The 19,418-nt window shown below is 41.7% G+C and overlaps 1 protein-coding gene and 1 pseudogene across 1 annotated transcript in view; both read left to right on the top strand.

Moving 5' to 3' along the window:
• LOC102844204 overlaps positions 1–17,207 on the top strand; it is a 63,202-nt pseudogene extending 45,995 nt beyond the window's left edge.
• CCDC22 (coiled-coil domain containing 22) overlaps positions 1–19,418 on the top strand; it is a 206,151-nt gene that overhangs the window by 86,128 nt on the left and 100,605 nt on the right. The window lies entirely within an intron of this gene.

Raw genomic sequence — 19,418 nt, 5'->3', positions numbered from 1 at the left:
CCCTATGTACAACAGAACACATTTAGATAACAGAAATGGCAAAGGAGGTTGAATTTTCAAGTATGGAAATGCAAAGGAACAGGAACAGTTGTAAGCAGACACTGGTGACTGGGACATGGAATGTGAGTTTTGCTAGTAGTTTTTTAAATTTTATTGATCTTTTCAAAGCACCAACTTCAGGTCTTGTGGATAGTTTCAATTGTTTTTCTGTTTTCTGTTGCATTTATATCTGTCCTAATGTTTATAATTTCCTTTCTTTTAGAGGTTGTCAGGGTTTGGGTGTTTTGGGTCTTTTTTCTGTTCATTTTTCACTTTTTGGAGATGTTGAGTTAAATAGTCTATTATCATTTTTTCTTTCCTTTTGACATGTTTGCTTATTGCTATGAATTGACCTCTAAGTATTGCTTTTGCTGTATTCCAGAGATTTTGGTAAGTTTCATTTTCATTCTCATTTGTTTCAAAAATCTTTTAAATTTCTTTTTTAATTTCTTCTATTACCCATTCATCTTCAGCTTCTAAGTGCAAGTTTGGGTTTTATTTTCTCCTTTGTCCTCTTGTTCTTGATTTCTAAATTTGCTTCAAAAAAAATTCTAAGAAAATGTTTTGTATTATTTCTATATTTTTTTAGTTTATTGGTGCTTGCTTTGTGACCTTGCCCTGTTTTGGAGACTGTTCTATGTGCAATGGAGAAGAATGTATACTGATCTTTTTGGGGGTATATTAGCCGGTATATATCTGTGAGATTGAGTTGGTTGATTGTGTGGTTTAATTCTTCAGCATCTTTTGTTGACTTTCTTTCTTGTAGTCCTAGCTTTCCATGAGAGTGGTGTATTAAAGTCTCCTACTACTATAAAGATATTGTCTATTATTTTTAAAAATTCTGTTAACATTTGCTTTGTGTATTTTGCAGGTCTATCATTTAGTGCATAGATATTTATTATGGTTATGTCCTCTGATTCTATTGACTCTTTAAGCATTATATAGTGTCCTTCTTTGTCCTTTTGGGATAATTTTTACACTGAAATCTGTTTTATTGGAGATTAATATTGCTACTCCTGCTTTTTTTCTGGTTATCATTTGCTTGATGTATTGCTTGGTGTATTTTTTTCACCCTTTGATTTTTAATCTGTCTTTATCTTCATTTGTTAAGTGTGTGTCTTGCAGACAACATATTGATGACTTTTGGGTTTTTATCCATTTTGCTACTCTTTTTGTATTCACTTGTGTATTTAAACAATTCGCATTCAGTGTAATTATTAGAGGCAAAGGTATTGGTATCATTTTGTTGGTTCCTTTTGGTATTTTTGCAGGTTACTTTGTTCCATCCTCCTTTTTGTGGCATCTCTTTGAGAAAGATTCCCTTCAGTATTTCCTGCAACATTGGTCTTGTTTTTACAGACTCCCTTAGTTTCTGCTTCTCTGTGAATATCTCGATCTCTGTGATATTTGTTAGACAGTTTTGCTGGATACAATATTCTTGGTTGACAGTTGTGTTCTTTGAGGGTTTGATATATGTCCTTCCACTGATCTTAGCTGAAAGCAGAAAATACCAGACGAATGTTTTCTGTGTTTCATTGACTATGCAAAGATATATGACGATGTGGATCACAGCAAATTGTGGCTAACTTTGAGAAGCATGGGAGTCCCAGACCACTGATTGTGCTTATGTGAAACCTATACTTGGACAAAGAGGCAGTCCTCAGAACAGAGCAAGGAAACACTGCATGGTTCAAAATCAGGAAAGTTGCATGCCATGGATGTATCCTATCTCCAGGCCTTTTTAGTCTGTATGTGGAAAAGTTCATCCAGGAGGCTGGACTTTATAAAGAGAAATGTGGCATCCGCATTGGAGGAAGACTTATCAATAACCTGAGTTATGCAGATGACACAAGCTTGCCTGCTAAAACTGAGGAGATCCTGAGATATTTGATGCAGAAGGTTAAGAACTATAGCCTTAAATAAGTATTGAAGCTCAACCTCAAGAAAACAAAGAATCTTACCAGTATTCCAATTAGCAGCATCATGATAGATGGAGAAGCGATTGAAATTGTATATAGATTCAGCTTGCTTGACACCACAATCTACACTCTTGGTACCAGCAGCCAAGAAATAAGAATTTGGAAAATCTGCTGTCAGGGACCTCTCTAGAGTACTGAAGAGAAACAGTGTCAATCTAGACACTAAGCTGCACCTGATCGGTCTTTAAAATTACTTGCTGTGCATCCGAGAGTTGGGCAACAACTAGGTATGATAGAAGAATTGATGCCTTTGAGTTGTGGTGCAAACAGATCTGTCCTGGAGAGGGTAAAACCAGGCTGCACCTTGTAGGCATGGATTTTTAATCTCTGTCTCACATACTTTGGGCATGTTGCCAGGAAGGACCAATCCTTGGAGAAGGACATCATGCTTGGAAGGGTGGAGGGACAATGCAAGAGAGGAAGACCCTGGATGAGATGGATTGATTTAGTTACTGGGGTAATGGAGATAGGTGTTTTGAAGACAGTCATATTTGCTCAAGATAGAGCAGGGTTTAGAGCTGTTGTACAAAGGGTTGCTATGAGTTGCAAGCAACTCTTTGGCACATAACAAGAACAACAACAGTTGTCTTCTTGCTTATATGGTTTATGTGCTGAAAATTGGCACTTTATCTCATTTGCTCTTCTTTATAAGTTACTCATCATTTCCCCCGCTTTCAGAATTCTCTCATTGTATTTGATTCTGGTGAATTTGACTATCATATGCCTTGGTGTTTCTTTTGGGGTCTGTTCTATATGGAGTTTGCTCAGCTTCTTGTATGTATATTCTCTCATTCTTCATTCTTCCTGGAAAGTTTTCTTTTAGTAACTCTTCTACAATTTTCTCAGTGTTTTCCCCCACCCCCTTCTTGTTCTGGGATTCCAGTTATGTACATGTTTTTCTTCTTAATGGTGTCCTACATTATTCTTAGGCTTTCTTCATTCTCCTTCCTTTTTTATACTATTTTTTTGTTTTAGCAGATCAGTACGGAAATTGTACTCTTCTGTTTTGCTGCTTTTATGATCCATCTCTTCAGTTCATCTGTCCCTCCAACATGTTGACAGTTTCTGAGGCGCTAGTCTTAATATTCTGGATTGCAGTTTCTTGGGTTTTTATAATGGTTTCTATTGTTTTTTCTGCATTGTCTTGATTTTCTTTTTAAGTTCCTCTTGGGTTTTGCTTGTGAAATCCTGTAATTTTTTCGAGTTTTTCTTTTACCATTGAAAATATTAGATCATTGTTATTTTGAATTCTGTGTCATTAGACTTTCCAGCTTCAGGAAATCCATTGATTCTGTGTTTTGATCCCTTTTTTGGGGGGGTGCAGTGAAATCCAGTTTTGGTTTGTGTACACTGTGATTGTAGTCTCTTTCTTCAATGTCATTACTGTGATAGATTTTTTTATTGCCCTAACAGGTTTATGGTCTGTTTACCTTGGCTAGGGAGCTCACTGCTCAGGAAGAAGGAAGAAGCTAACCCTGACTTGAGTTTTTCTCAGGTCCCTGGGCTCAAGGGAGGACTTGCTTCAGTTTCGGAGCTCAACACTTTTGTCTCTGGTCCTGTGGCAAGTTTGCTGGATATGGAGGTGTGGGGTGGAAGGCTTGTTGTTTTCTGATTGCAGCTCCCTCTCCTATAGTCTTTTGCCCTTCTTGTTCTGCAGAGTGATGGGGCCAGGTTTCCCGACTCTCTTCACCGTTCTCTCTGATGGTTTTCAGGAAGCACTTTGTCTCTGATCTTTTGCTCCTGACTGTATTCCTATGGATGCTGATGGCTGAGGTCTTCCAGTTAGGGCACACAGCTGGCAAAACAGGATCATGTCCCTTGGGAGGGTGATGTCTTGGCTGGATCCTGAGGGTTGGTGCTGCCCCTGGAAGCTGACTCTTGGAGTAGAACCAAGTGTAGAAGTGAGGTTCAGCAAGGTGTTGGCTGCCATCTGAGACTGGGGCCTCACTGGGCAGGGCAATGGCAGGAACCAGAACCGAGGATAACGTCACCTGATCAAGATTAGCCAGTTAATATGGTGAGTGGACAGAGAGCAGGCTCCTAGGGCTGAGCCGAGTGTAGAAGTGAGGTTCTGCAAGGTGCTGGCTGCCATCTGAGAATGGCGTTATACTCTCTGCTCATGTTTTTTGTGGTGTTGTTGGTTACTCTGTTCTAATTTCCTTCTTTGTTGCGGTGGTTTGTTTTTCCATCTACTTGTCTGTGCTGTCTCAGTGTGAAGAACTCTACTTAAATTTTTCTTATGTGGTTGATCTTGTTTTTGTGATTTCATTTCATCTTTTCTGAAAATGTCCTTATTCACTGTCATACTGGATGGACAATTTTCCTGGGTATAGGATTCTTGTTTGGCAGTTGTTTGCTTTTAGAGTTTTGTATATTGTTGTCAACCAGGGACAAAGAAGAGACAGGGACACCCAGGATGGAGAAAAAGAGAGAACATATGGTGGGAGGGGGAAAGGGCAAACAGCTCGAAGACTGAAACAGTGCCGAGCCTAGCTTCTCTATCTTTATTGAGAATCACCAGGAAGTAAATAACAAAGAGAATTCTTTGTAAATGAAACTATGCTCTTCTCTGTTGACAACCTTATGCTTATCTCAGGAAGGAGGGATTTGTAAATACAATCTAAGGTGCTGCTAGGTCTGCCTTGGCGCCTGATTCCTGTGATATGTCTCAGGAGGAATTCCAGCTTGTATTTGCATCTCCCTCAATTCCTAGTCAAGCATTTGGTTTAATAGTTGGTTTGACATTTAGTTTCGTATTTGGCTTCCCAGAGTATATGCTATGCTATTGTTGCCACTTCTTTTTTAACTTGACAAGTTTCAAAACTGTATATGTATCTCTTAGCAAAATGATTAGCTGAATTACAAGTGAGATTATATTGATCATATAAACAGCTGTCTCAGGAGATAAAGAAAAGTTGGCATTTTCTAATCTTTCCCCCCTTATAATCATCTTACTAATCTTACTTTTCACCTTCATGAAAATGTATAAGCCAGCTACTTCATGTCTCATGACCTAATATCTCCCTTTTAGATGGATTTACCCATCTCTATCAATCTGGTATTCTGAGACAACAGGCATGTCCTTTCTGCTGAAGAATCCTCTGTTAAACATGGCAACTTTGAGCAGCTTCATCCACAAGCAAAGTCTAGTCCAGAGCAAGCCATAAGGTTGAAACAATCAACCCTAGCTCACAGCATGGATCGTCTTCCCTTCATCTGGTTGGATTCTTGTCAACTCATCCCTAGCCACCAGTGGCAAGATTTAAGTAGACATCCACTGTAAGCTCAGCAATCCACACTTCTCCCTGCGTTCCAGACTTGTTGGTCTCCTGACTCAGCCCTAGCACCTACATAGGGTCAAGTCAACAAGCCAGAGGTCTTCACACATCTGTGCATGTGGGTAGACAGTGCTGAAGGAACATGCCCAAGTTCAACCTGTTTCTCCATTGCTGTATTCCTTCAACTTTCATCCTTTTATATCTAGGTGATCATTATTGTTGTTATGTGCCGTCAAGTTGCCTGTGACTCATAGTAACCCTATGTACAACAGCCTGAAACTCTGCCATATCCTGTGCCAGTCTCACCATCTCTGGCCCACCTACCCTCATTACCCCAGTCACTGAATCAATCCATCTCTCGAGGGTCTTCCTCTCCTGTGCTGTCCCTCCACCCTCCCAAGCATGACGTCTCTCTCCAAGGACTGGTCCCTCCTTGCAACATGTCCAAAGTATGTCAGACAAAGCCTCAGAATCCTTGCCTCCAGGGAGCCGCCTAGTTTAACCCTGTCTAGGGTGAACCTGTTTGTTTTCTTAGCAGTCCATGGTACATTCAGTACTCTTCTCTGGCACCACAGTTCAAAGGCATCAATTCTCTTTCTATCCTCCCTAGTCATTGTCTAACTCTGACACAGAAAAACTGATTATAAAGACTATGGCCTGTATCAGACACACCTTAGTCTCCAGAGAGACACCATTGCTCTTCATCACTTCGGAGAGGTCCCTAACAGCAGACTTTCCCATCACAATACGTCTTTTAATTTCCTGGCTACTGGTGCCAAGAGTGTTGACTGTGGAGCCAAGCAAACTAAAGCTGTGAACAATCTCAATCTCTTCACCATCCATCCTGATGCTGCCAGTTGGTCCAGTGGTGAGAATCTCTGTCTTCTTGATATTGAGCCTCAATCCATATTTAAGGCTGCAGTCCTTGACCTGCAGCAAGCTCTTCAGGTCCTCCTCAGTTTCAGCAAGTAGGGTTGTGTCATCTGCATTACGCAGATTGTTGATGGATCTTCCACCAATCCTGACTCCACATTTCTCCTCATAGAGCCCAGCCTCCCGAATAATCTGTTCTGCATACAGGTTGGAAAGGTATGGAGACAGGACACATCCCTGGCATACGCCCTTCCCAATTTTGAACCGTGCAGTGTTTCCTTGCTCTGTTCTGAGAACTGCCTCTTGGTCCAAGTATAGGTTTCGCATTAGTACGATTAAGTGTTCTGGGATTCCCATTCTTCTTAGAGTCAGCCACAGTTTGTTATGATCCACACAGTCAAATGCCTTTGCATAGTCAATGAAACACAGATATACATTCCTCTGGTATTCCCTGCTTTCAGCCAAGATCCATCTAACATCAGCTACAATATCACTAGTACCACGACCCCTTCTAAACCCAGCCTGGACTTCTGGCAGTTCTCTGCTGATGTGCTGTTCCAGGCGTTTTTGGATAATCTTCAGTAGAATCTTGCTTGCATGTGAAATCAATGATATTGTTCTATAGTTTCCACACTCTGTTGGGTTACTGTTCTTTGGGATCTCTTCCAGTCAGTTGACCAACTGATTTCTTATGAGGGAGAATAATCCAAACTCACATCTTGGAAATGCGCTTTGATAGGCACAAGTTTACCCTGCCTCAGAAGCCAAACAGCTTGTTACAGTTTTGTAAAGTCAGTCTCTTCCTTTTTCCTTCTCTCCTTGCCTACTTGCACTTCTTTCAAATGTATATCTCTTCAAACAGAGTTTCAGTGCTGGCCCACTGATTCATTCAAAGACAGATCTCCTTAGAGTAGTGGATGGGACTCAATCTTACACATGGAACAAGCCCTGACAGCCTTTACCAGATTCTATATTTGACAAACTTTTCTCCTGGGCAAATCTTCCCTTTTAGTACTTCAAGTCCAAATCTATAATATCTGGTGTTCACTTATATTTTACATTTTTTTCATCTCCTTCTACATTTTCTTTTGCATATAACCACCCTTGCACACTGTGTTATCTAGACACACTGAACCCCACAAAATCCCTAATACACACTTTCTTCATACCATTAACTACCACCTATGAGAAGCAGGGACATCCCTGGCACTTGATTGTGCTCATATGAAACCTATACTTGGACCAGGAAACAGTGCTCAGAACAGAGGAAGGAAACACAGCATGGTTCAAAGTCAGGAAAGGAGTGTGTCATCCTGTCTCCAGACCTTTACAGTCTTTATGCGAAACAGATCATTTGGAGGCTAGGCTTTATGAGAAGGAATGTGGTATCAGAATTGGAAGAAGACTCAACAGCCAACATTATGCAGATGACACAACCTTCCTCCTAGAAACTGAGGAGGAACTGAGGAGTGTTTGCTGCAGAAGGTCAAGTACTGCAGCCTTCATTGTGTATTGAAGCTTAACACTGAGAAAACAAAGATTCCCACCACTGGGCTAATTGGCGACACCATGATAGATGGAAAACAGATTGAGGTTGTTAACAAATTCAGCTTGCTAGACTTCACAATCAACACTCTTGGCACTAGCAGTTAGGAAATCAAAAGATGAATTACTCTGGTGAAGGCTGCTGTCAGGGACCTCACAAAAGTGCTGAAGAGCAACAGTGTTAGTCTGGAGACCAACGTACACACTGATCCAGGCAATGGTCTTTGCAGTTACTTGGCTGTGCATTAGAGAGCTGGACAGTGACCAAAGATGGCACAAGAATTGATGCCTTTGAGTTGTGATGCTAGAGAAGAGTATTGAACATACCATGGACTGCCAAGAGAACAAACAGGTTTAACCTTGAAAGGGTGAAACCAGTATGCTCCTTGGAGGCAAGGATTTTGAAACTCTTTCTTACATACTTTGGGCATGTGGCCAGAAGGGATCAGTCCCTGGAGAAGTATATCATGCTTGGAAGAGTGAAGGGACAATGCAGGAGAAAGGAGATCCTGGGTAAGATTGATAACTGGGATAATGGGGGTAGGTGTATTGGAGTCAGTGAGACTGGCTCAGGATAGAGCAGAATTCAGACCTATTGTACATGGAGTCACTATGAGTAGCAGGTGACTCAGTGGCACATAACAACATGTCTATTATCACACTGTTCCCCTCCCCCCGAGATCCCACTGATCCTTCCCCAACTCTATCCCCTCCCCCCAATCTCCACCTTCCCAGTGATCATTTCTCCATCCCTCTATTCTGCCCTCCCTCTTCTATTTTTGGTTTTCATGAAATTGTTCATTTACCTTGTTTTTAATTTGTATACACTGTGTTTTGTACAATCATCCATATACACTATATATATGATGTATAGACCAATTATTATTGATCTGTGACTATTACCACACCATTCCTTCAAATCTGCATGGAATCTTTTCTATTCCTTTACCCCTTCTCCCCAATCTGTCCACTAAACTCTGCTCTCCTAGTGAAATAAATCCTTCCCCCTTTTCTTTCCCTTTGCCCCATTCCCCTTCAGAACATTTATATACATCTTACTATTTATCTTTCCATTTTTATTGGTCTTAGGCAATTTGTCCTTATGCAACTTAGTTACTTCATTCAACATAATGCTCTCTGGTCTCTCCCATGCTATATAGTATTTTTCAAACTCATTATTCCTAAGTGCTGTGTAGTATTCCATTGTGTGAATGTAGCACAGTTTTTCAGTCATCAATGCCTTCTTGCATGCATCATTTCTACTGAGAAACTGGAGCTTAGACTTTCTGGTTCTCCTTTATAGGAAGAACCCTTTGGATTTTTTTTCTGCTTTCAGTATTCTTTGTCTTTGATTTTTGGAGAATTTAATTATGTATTTTGGGGTCCATCCTGCTTGGGGTTTGATCAGTCTTTTAAGTATTTTATAATTTTTTATAATCCCTGGGAAATTTTCTTCCAGTAAATCTTCACTGTTTTCTTCCTACTCTGGAATTCTAATCATACAATATGTTATTTCTTGATGGTGTCCCATAAAATTCTTATTCTTTTTTCAGTTTCCTTCCTGATTTGTGACTTTTCTTCTAACAGATTAGCATTGAGGGCTTTGTATTCTGTTTCACTGAATCTGTATTCTCTTTTCTCCAGTTTTACTCTTTTGTCCTTTTGAATGTGTTACAGTTTCTGAAATTTTGTTTTTGCTATTCTGGATTTCAGTTTTCTATATGGTTTCTCATTTTCCATTGGCTTTATCTTTTTAGCCTTGATTTTTAAATTTTTTCTACTTTTGTCTGTGTTTTTTTTAAATCTTGTTTGTAGTTTCTTCCAATTTTTTTTCGTACTTTTGCTCAATCTTGTGAAGACATTTGACTATTCTTCTGAATTTCTTATCTGGAAACTCCCAACAGCCTCTCTTTCTTTCTTTGTAAGATCCACTAATTCTGTTCTTTGATAATTTCTTTTTGGTGACATCTTGTTCTGCTTTTTTTTTTTTTTTGTGGGGTTTGAGTTTTGACTTCTGGCTTCTGATGTATATAGTAGAAGATGGGAAACCTTGTGTAGTTTTCTGTTCATTGTTTGTATACAGCAGTTCAGTGTGGAGTGAGCTGTTAATGGTTGCCTTCTAATGTCAGCTATATTGAGAAGGGGCTCTTGCCTATTGTATTGAGCTGTGTGTGGTTGGACACTGTGAAACTTTTTTATTGTCTACTTCTCAGTCAGACTAAGGATAAAGAGAAGAAGAAGGGGGAAAAAGGTGGAGGGAGAGGAAAATAACAAGAAAGGAAAAGGAAAAAATACTGAAACAACAAACTGGGCAGAAAAGAAGCAAGGGTATGTAGTAAAAACGACATTCAAATTATGAGGAGTACAATAGGAAGGACTGACTGTTGGATGATAAAGGAAAAAGAAAAGTGGGGGAAATGCTGTGGGGAGAGATGCTGGTCAGGAAAAAGAAAAAACTGAAGGATGAAGAAAAAAAATAGGAGCTGCTGGCTGATGGTTCTGCGGCCTTGCTGGCCTTGAAGAGGGATGGGGATGGTATACCCAGTGAGGGCAGAGATTATGCTTGTTCTAATACCAGAAGGGATACCAGAAGGAGACCAAGGTATTGTGTACAGCTCCTTTCATTTAAGAGGTACCAGCAGGCCTCATAATTTCTACATAGGGCAATTTTTTTCAGTCTTTCCCTGTTAGCCCAGACAAGCAAGTAGAGTTGGCTCCCTCTACTCGTGTAAGAAGTAGTGTGTTTGTGGAGAGCATCTGTTCAGATGCCAGACTACTCTTAAGAGGATGCCTCACCCCAGCCCCAGCTGATGGAATGTTTGCTAACCCCTGCCCAGGAATTGATAGAATACCAATTGACATATTTCAACAGACAGATGCTGTGCTGGACGTGCTCACCTGGTTGTGCCAAGAAATCTGGAGGACAGTTACCTGGCCCACTGACTGGAAGGGATTTATATTTATTCTCATTTCAAAAAAAGGTGACCTGACAAAGTGTGGAAATTATCAAACAGTGTCACTAATATCACATGCAAGCAAAATCCTTCTGAAAATTATCAAAAAACGACTGGCACAGGATATTGATAGAGAACTACAAGAAATACAAGCTGGGTTTAGAAGAGCTCATGACACTAGAGACATTATCACCAATGTCAGATGAAACTTGGCAGAAAGCAGAGAGTATAAGAGGAATGTCTATCTGTGTTTCATTGACTGTGAAAAAGCATTTGACTGTGTGGATCACAATACTTTGTAGCTAACCTTGAGGAGAAAGGGAATCCCCAGAATACTTGATTATGCAAAACCTGTACTTGGACCGGGAAGCAGTCCTCAGAACAGAGCAATGAAATGCTGCATGGTTCAAAATCAGGAAAGGAATGTGTCAGGGATGTGCCTTATCTCCATACCTTTTCAATCTATATGCAGAACAGATCATTCGAGAGGCTGAGTTTTATGAGGAGGAATGTGGCATCAGGATTGGAGGAAGACTCATCAACAACTGACGTTATACCTATGACATACCCTTGCTTGCTGAAACTGAGGAGAACCTGAAGCACTTGCTGCAGAAGACGGAGTCTTCACTATGAATTGAAGCTCAACATCAAGAAGACAAAGATTCTCACCATTGGGCCCTGATAGATGGAGAAGAGATTGAGGTTGTTAACCATTTCAGCTTGCTCAACTCCACAATCAACACTATTGGTGCCAGCAGCCAGGAACCCAAAAGACTAATTGTACTGGAAAATCTGCTGTCAGGGACCTCACCAGAGTACTGAGAAGCAACTACGTCAGTCTAGAGACTAAGATGCACCTGATCCAGGCCGTGGTCTTTGCAATTGGCTTGCTATTAGAGACAGTGGCTAAGGATGACAGAAGAAAAATCAAGGCCTTTGAGTTATGGTGCTAGAGAAGAGTCTTTAACATACCATGGACTGCCCAGAAAACAAGTAAGTCTGTCTTGGAGTGGATGAAACCAAGTTTCTCAGCGGAGGTTAGGATTTTGAAGCTCCATCTCACATACTTTGGGCATTTGGCCAGAAGGGACTGGTCTTTGGAGAAGGACAACATGCTCGGAGGGATAGACAGTGCAGGAGAGGAAGACCCTGGAGGAGATGGATTGATACAGTCAGTAACTGGTGCAGTGGGGAGTCTGTGAGACTGGCTCAGGACAGGAAAGGGTTCAGAGGTTTTTATTGTGAGTCACAGGTGACTTGACGGCACATAACAACAACAGTAACAACGTGGGGAGACATATTTTCAGTGGTAACTCTATTGGTATTTTTGTGACTGTGGTTTGCTTCACAACCTCTGAGATCCCCAAAGATTGTGCTGTGAAAATCATGGAGAATGCTCTGGTCTGAGTGTGGATGTAATCTCCATCTGTGAGGCAGGTGTACTTTTGAATGCAGGTACTATCCCAAGGGAGCACTGGTAACCTGGTGGTTCAAACCTACCAGCTTCTCTGTGGGAGAAAAATGGGCGATCTCCTCCTGTGCAACTAACTGCCTCTGAAAACCTACCTGACTCTATGGTATACAGTAGCAGCTATCCCAGCTGTGCTTTAATCAATCTTGGTGCTGATGCAAACTAGGCAGACGCCCTTATAGCCTGGCAAAGCCTAGCACACTCATGAGAGTGAGTCACTGAGTTCAATGTCAAACAGCTCACTCTCCCACACCAGGTTCAAAATTGCTTCAGCCTGTACTTAGGGGGAGCAGTACACAGCAGTACTGGTTGAGGGGGCAGTATCCTTGTTTAGTTGAAAAACCCCTTTGTGTATCCCTGGTTTATAGGTATATAAGAGGTGTTTATAAATGGGTAAGATTGTGTGGAGGAGTTCCCAGAGCATGTTGATTATAGGTGTGTTCTGCCACCTCTGGGACATACAGGTTGTTGAGACTCCAGTCTTTGACTGTACTTTCATCTGCCTTTCGCTTGGTGCCAATGATACAGTCTCCCTCCCAAGTGGTCACAGCCAAGCATACTTGTGTGAGAGCAAATCTTGAGCTTCTGCGCTGTGTTAAAAATGACACCAGCCTGTCCTCTGAGGGACCTGGGACAGGGCAAAAGAGGAACCATCCCTGTCAGCTGAAAGAGTCCTTTGCTGATCCTTGGGATTTATACAAAAGTAAGGAATAGGGTTGCACTTTTTCTATTTCTTCCTAACAGAAACTCATTGCTACTGCATTACTGGGTCTTCACAGGATGCTGAAAGCATCTGCTTTCAACAGCCCCCAGAAGAGATCAAAGTGAGTGCTTCTGGCTTATCTTTTTGATGACCTTTTTATTTTTTCATGCCTTATGTCCTTGATTTAATCCCACAGCTTGTCTGAGCTCCTGTCCTTATTGTTTATTGGATCATGACTATTTTTGTGATAGTTTCTAAATTTAGATATGATCAAGTTTAGAATTGGTCTTGTAGATTTATTTTCCTTTTCTGGGGTGGGGAGAGGCTGCACTTTGAACTTGCATATGAGCAGCTGATGGTCTGTTCCATAATTGACTCCTGGCCATATTAGAACTTATGTTACCGAGTGTCTGCATTTCACTAGATGTAGTCAGTTATATTCTTATGTATACTGTTAGGAGAAGTAAAAGTGCCCATTATAGTTTTTTTCAAAAAAGGTATTTGCAGTGAGTAAATCATTCATGTACAAATTCCATAATACAACCTTGATCTTATTTCTATAACCTAGGCCATATATTCTGACTCTTTCCATTGTTGTGCTTGTATTGACTGAGGAGAGTGGATGTACTGCCCAACTGCCTAGTTTTCCAGTAATCTTTCAACTCTTGTCTCCTGGTGGGTAGTTCTCTGTTTACTTTTTCTTTCTTTCTTTTTTTTTTTTTACTAGCTACTACAGGGTTTATTAAAGAAGTTATTGTTGTTATGCATGATCATGTCATAAATAATTAGTTTTTAACCCTGCAGTGGGTTTTCTTTTTTTTAATTAAATTTTATTAATTTTAATGAAAATTTACAGAGATTTTGGATTTCCATTCCATCCATTCACTCATTGTTGCACTATTTTCTCCCCCAGTTCGTTCCTCTTTTTTTCCCCCCTTGAAAGTCTGCTTTAATTGTCCCATTGCCACAGTGCTTGTCAGAACAAGTTCTGATTAATCTCCTTTGTCAGTGTGTCCTTTGCCATTCCCTATCACTCCTCCCTGAGAGAGACTTCACCCTGATTCATAAGGAAAAGGGGATGGTGTATTCTCTTAGCTACTTCCTGCTGAAAAGGGATGCTGTAGGTTTCAGGGTAAAGATCTTCTCTCACTACTCTAAAGGGCCCCTTTGGCAATAGGAAACAGTAGATGGATTTTGGAATTTAGATGCACTGTTATCATTTGTGCTTAGCCATACATGTTCATATCCTTGAAGATGTATCATGGAAGTGTTGCAGCCTAGAAGACACAAATTTAACTGACAAGTTAAAAGTACATGTGTAAATATTAAAAGCAATAATATTCCAAGTAGAGGTTCTAACAGTGGCACAAATCAAGTTACGGAGGGAAGGTAGTTCTTAAAATAAAAGGCTTATTGACTAGCACTTTGTCTATTATAGTATAAAGGTTAGGAACCACAAGATGTAGAGGCTCAACTATGTCATTTATTGTTCTTAAGTCCTGGACCAAATTCCATCTGCCACTGGGTTGTTTTACAGCTCAGAAGTCCGCATGCAAGGCAGAGGTGAAGTAAGGAACTGCTTAGGAGGTTATCCATCAATTCCAACAACTAAGAAATAGTGAGAAGAGTTGGGACCTCAGAAGGCTTTTAGGACCAAATAATAGGCTCCTGTGTCCAAGAGAAAATGAATATACTTACCAGTAATGTTAATTCTTACCCACAGCTCTTTTGGGAGAATCTAAATCATTGAAGCGTCCTCCTTTGTTCCCAGCTGGGAGCTGGGGCCTGTACTTTTTTTCCCCCTTAAAAAAGGTGTTTTTTTTTACTTTGGTTTGAGTGAAAGTTGACAAAGCATATCCATGTGTCTCTCATAGACAACATAGTGATGGGTCATATTTTCTTATTGATTCTTGACTTCTTCTCTTGACATTTAAGTCCATTCACATTCAGTGTGAAATAGGCGTTGCTTTCATTTTGCTGCATTCATTTTTTTATGGATAATGAATCCTTTGTTCTGTTTAATTTTCTGTGCTGAGTTAATTTTATTTATGGATTTTTCTCATTTCCTTCATTACTCTTGTTTTAGTATTTACTGACACTAATTTTACTCTTATATTAGATGATATGGTTTATTAGTTTTCTTGGAGGCTACCCTGTAACATACTATTTTCTTCCAAAATCTAAAGCAGTTTTATCTTGCAGTTATCTTGACTTACTTCCTCTCCATTTCGAAGCTCTTTAATTACACTACTTACTCCCTCTTATAACTTTGTCATATTCCTCATTTATGTACTGATTTCTCACAGCTCTTTTTGTTTTGTAAGTTGGTTTTACTTTCTATGGTTCTTTGTGTGAATTGATTTCTGAGTTATGCAGTCATTTGTGTTTATTCCTGGTTGATGACTCTCATTGGTTTTCTGTATAAAGAACTCCCTTTACTATTTCTTTTAAGGTTGGTTTAGTTTTCATGTATTTGACACACCAGTGGCACAGCTTTCAACATCACAGCAACCAATAAGTTATCTCGGTACATCAAACTGACAGACAAGTGTTATGATAAGAACAGAGAAAAACAGAAGTATGGTGTTGCATTTATGGTTAAACCATTGCAAGTTCTATCCTGAAGTACAGTGTTGTGAGTGATAGACTGTTCTCTATATGCATACAAGGAAGACCGGTTAATATGACTATTCAAATATATGCATGAATGGGTAAAGAGGAAATAGATTATTTTTACCATATTTTGCAGTCCAAAATTGACTAGACATGTAGTCATGGTGTGTTAATAATAATTGGTGACTAGAATGCAAAAGTTGGAAACTGTGAAGAAGGACTGGTAGTTGGAAAATACAGACTTGGTGACAGAAATGAGGCCCGAAATAGAATGATAGAATTTTGTACATTGAGGGTCCAGGCGCCTGTGAATCATGCTGGCCAGAGGGTCTCACAGTGAAATACAGAAGTAGCTGGAAAGCAGAGGTGAGGCAAGTTCCCAGTGCCGGGCAAATGCTGCAATGGGGATGAGGCCCTTGCAACCCCTGAGCCAACAAGCTGGCAGGCCGCCTCCTGGCTGGGACTCGGGCGCCTGGGCTCAGTTTGAAGCGCAGCAACACGGAATAGGAGGATGTAGAGTGCTATCGCCGCCAAGGGGCTCTGGATGCTGGCACTGGGCTCCTGCAGCCCTAACGTGCCTCCTGGCTACCCACACAACAGATTGGTGGCCCCACCCATGTTGCACTTTCTTCTGTCTCCGTCCCTAGTGCGGAACACTTGCTGCGGCTCCCTGAAAACTTAATGGGGAGCTGCTCACCTTGGTGGCTAACTTGGCCCACCCAGCCTGGGCTGCTCCCAGATGAGTGCAGGTAACATGTGCCAGCCGATTGGCCCGCCAAGGGCGCCACCATGTATGAGGGTGTCTTCTGGAGCTGTGGCCTGCCAAGGGCGCCACCATTTATGAGTGTGTCTTCTGGAGCTGTGGCCTGGAGGAACAGGTGCCCCAAGGCTTCTTGGAGGCCCAGGCAGCAGCATGGCTAGAGGCAGCATGTGGCACCTAGGTGGTGGCCCTGGAATCCAGGGGCTGGGGGCGTAGCTCCAACCAGCTAGCCAGCTTCTCCGACAGCACCCGCACCTGCATGTGCTACAGCATTAACCCAGAGCAAATCCTACACTACCTGAGGGGCCTGTTGTGCCTCCAGCGCCACGTGCTGCTGCTGGCCCAAGCCCAAGCCCAAGAATAGGCATGGAGCATGTAGTGGGAGAAGGTGCAGCTCACTGGACAGAGGGTAACATGGTGAGCCTTACGCGCTGGCTGCCCAACTTTGTGGACATGGTGGTGCCCTCGTCCTGGCGCTCTGAGGACAGTCATACATGACCTCTGCATGCTGCCAGGAGCGAGCTGGCCAATCACATCCAGGTGGAGCTGGTGGACCTGGTATAAAGGACCAACTTGATCCTCTTTGACTACTTGACTGCTAACTTTGACCTTTTCAACCTGCAGTGGGACCTGCACGTCATGCAACCAGCAACCTGCATCGAGGCCCCAGTGGGGTGCTGGTCTTGGTCTTTCTGGATAATGAGGAAGGTTTGATGCATGGCTACTGGTGGCAGGCATGTGAGACACATACTATGAGCCCCTTTGTTGCATTTGGTGTGCTATTCTTTGAGTGGACAGCACGGTGTGTCCTGGATCTGCACAATGGCCTAGACGCAGCAGCCTGGCTGCTGCACCTCTACTGGTGCCACAAGCCTCACTTCCTGGAACTGGCAGCACTCTTGCTGACCCCCATGCTCAGCTGCTGTAGCGCCACCTTGACTTCCTTGCCAAACATTTTGAACTGTAACAAGTACTTAGCATCACCCAAATGAAGAGGAGAGAGACAGACCTCCGGCTCAGGGATGGACTCTGGGGGAAAGGCCCCCATCTCCACTACCATGTGGAACTAGTAGGCCAGCACCCAGCGAGTGGTCTGAGTGCAGTGGCATCTCAAACTTCCGCTTCATTCACCTGCCCCTTTCTGTTAATTCCATGTTGTTTTCCTTTTAGAGTTCTGAAGGCGAACTCAACAAGACAAGTGTAAACATTCCCTCCACCTAGTTTTGCAAGGATTTGTCCCTGTGCTTGCATGGTGTTTGGGATCTGAAGAGACTAGCTGCCAGGTTGTTGTCCCTAGGTGCCCAACTCTGTGGGAGATCCATCCCATTCCTGGGCCCCTTCAGCCCCTTTCCAAAAAAGGAAAATATATGTTTGCACTGTTGAGCTACTTATGCAATTTCCTACCAAACATAGCTCTCCCTGCTGGCCCTAGAGCTACCATTGCCTGGTGGAGCCCCTTCCTCTGTCTTCCTTTGTTCCAGCACCACAATGGCTGGCAAGATCACTATTAGGAGACAAGAAGTGAAAGACTCTCACTAGGAAAAAGAGAACAGGACGCCTTGACCCTGACATGCTCTTGACTTGTCAAAACCAGGTTAGGTGCTGACTGTAGACTAGACTATCAATTACTTACATACAAGTTCGAACTGAGACTGAAGAAAATGAAAACAAGTTCATGAGAACCAATGATCTTGAATCTATTCCACCTGAATTTAAAAATAATCTTAAAAATAAGTTTGCCTTTCATTATGCAGATGATACAATCTTGCTTGCTGAAGGCTAGGGAGACTTGAAGCACTTGCTGCAGAAGATCAAAGAATACAGCCTTCACTATGGATTGTATCTCACAGTTGCGTCAGCATCAAGAAAGCAAAAATTCTCTCCACTGGACCTATAGGCAAAATAATGATAAATGGAGAAAAGATTTAAACTGTGAACAATTTCATCTTACCAGCAGACGGGAGATCAGGAGTCATTTGCACTGAGCAAGTTTGTAGTCAAGGACCTCTCCAGATTATTGAGAAACAATGACATGAGCTTGAAGACTAAGCTATACCTGATTTAGGCCAGACCTTTTTTAAATTTTATTTTAAACTGGTTTAGATACATAGTTCATAAAGTTCGTAAACACTGGATATTTCCCCTTTTGTTTCCCATCCCTCCCTCAACCCATTGTGTGACCCAATGATTAAGTCCCTCCTCTCCCCCCTTGATCCTCCTACTCATTCTACAACAATAGTATTTGTCCTTCTGAGACTGAGTTAATTTACTTAGCATAATCCACGGGAACCAAAATATGACTTTGAGTCTATCCCACCTGAATTTCAGAACCATATCAGGAACAGGTTTGAGGCCTTGAACACTAATGAGCGAGTATCGAGGGTATCATTCAGGAAGAGTGCAAATGGTCATTGCAAAGACAGAAGAGGAACAAAAAACCAAAATGGATGTCAGAAGAGACTCTGAAAATTGCACTGGAGTGCAGAGAAGCCAAAGCAGAAGGAAGAATTCAAGACACTAAAGAGCTGAATAGAAGATTTCAAAAGGCAGCACGGGATGACAAAGCAAAATATTACAATGAAATGTGCAAGGAGCTGGAGTCAGAAAATCAAAAGGGCCGAACTCGCTCAGCATTTCTTAAGCTCAAAGAACTGAAGAACAAATTCAAACCTTGAGTTGCTATAATCAAGGATGCTTTAGGCAGAATAATGAATGACCAGGAAGTATTAAAAGAAGATTGAAAGAATATGCTGAGTCACTGTATGGAAAGGAATTGGCAGACACAGAAGAATTTCATGAAACAACATATGAGCAAGAGCCTATGGTGATGAAGGAAGAAGTTCAGGCTGCTTTGAAGGAAATAGCAAAAAATAAGGCCCCAGGAATAGAGGGTATACCAATTGACATATTTCAGCTAAGAGATGCTGCCCTGGACGTGCTCACCAAGTTGTGCCAAGAAATCTGGAGAGCAACCACTTGGCCAAATGACAGGAAGAGACCTATATTTATTCCCATCCCAAAGAAGGGTTACCCAACAGAGTGTTGAAACCATAGAACAGTATCATTGATTTCACATGCAAGCAAGAGTCTACTGAAGATTATCCAGAAACGCCTGAACAGCACATCAGCAGAGAACTGCCAGAAGTCCAGGCTGGGTTTAGAAGGGGTCGTGGTACTAGCGATATTGTAGCTGATGTTAGATG

Source organism: Elephantulus edwardii, unplaced genomic scaffold, assembly GCF_000299155.1.
Source record: "Elephantulus edwardii isolate Elephantulus edwardi_28Jun2011 unplaced genomic scaffold, EleEdw1.0 scaffold00441, whole genome shotgun sequence".
NCBI classification, from domain to species: domain Eukaryota; kingdom Metazoa; phylum Chordata; class Mammalia; order Macroscelidea; family Macroscelididae; genus Elephantulus; species Elephantulus edwardii.
The sequence above is the reverse complement of the archived record's forward strand: the minus strand, read 5'-3'. Positions and strand labels throughout refer to the sequence as shown.